This window comes from Berghia stephanieae, chromosome 9 (assembly GCF_034508935.2).
Source record: "Berghia stephanieae isolate SIO BIC M18660-M18661 chromosome 9, UCSD_Bste_1.3, whole genome shotgun sequence".
NCBI lineage: Eukaryota > Metazoa > Mollusca > Gastropoda > Nudibranchia > Aeolidiidae > Berghia > Berghia stephanieae.
This window is the reverse complement of record NC_088368.1, coordinates 27,733,353-27,734,454: the sequence shown is the minus strand read 5'-3', so window position 1 is coordinate 27,734,454 and position 1,102 is coordinate 27,733,353.

Here is a 1,102-nt window from a genome sequence, read left to right as displayed (position 1 = left end):
TCATAAACATGGATGGCAAAAACAATAGCAAAGACCTGAGTGACGTCATCTTCGTTCTATCTATACAATCCCATTTGTGACCAACCGCCTCAACCCGGTATTATGTCAGGCCACATCCGTAACTAAAGCCAATGTAAACGTTGACATTTCCTTTAGATGATGGCTGTACACACAATGACAGTAGATCGTCGCCATCGCTAACTAATAGATGCTTTGCGCTTGGCTAAGAAACTCACAAAATTGCCATCCGAAAACATATCAGACCAACACACAAAACTGTGAGTAACCTTGAACGTTTATAGAATGGTTAAAACAGCTTAGTGAGATCTATTCATAAACATGGATGGCAAAAAAAAAAAAAAAAAAAAAAAAAAAAACAAAAACAAAGACCTGAGTGACGTCAACTTCGTTCTATCTGAAGGCAGACGAAAGGATCTACTAGGACACGCTTGTTCTGATAATCAGTTGTATCAATAGATAGTATGCGCTTGGCGAATAATATCACAATATTGCCCTCCGGAAGGAAGTATAACGGACCAACACACAAAACTATGTGTAACATTGAACGTCTATAGTCTCATTAATATTTTTTTTTGACAATTACTTATAAACGCGGATGGCAAAAAGCAGTAACAAAGACCTGAGTGACGTCAACTTCGTTCTATCTGAAGGCAGACGAAAGGATCTACTAGGACACGCTTGTTCTGATAATCAGTTGTATCAATAGATAGTATGCGCTTGGCGAATAATATCACAATATTGCCCTCCGGAAGGAAGTATAACGGACCACCACACAAAACTATGTGTAACATTGAACGTCTATAGTTTCATTAATATTTTTTTTTGACAATTACTTATACACGCGGATGGCAAAAAGCAATAACAAAGACCTGAGTGACGTCAACTTTATACCATCTATAGACACCTCGTGGGAGGGAACATAACCACGCCCCTCGGAAGTCGTCCGAATGTAACAGTCAGTGCTATATGGATGCTTGTTTTTTTTTTGTTTTTTTTTTTTGGAGGGGTGGAAAACAAAGAGGGGGGGGGGGGTGTCAAGATCATTCCGACATAATACCGTTTTGAGAAGATGGGTCTTATA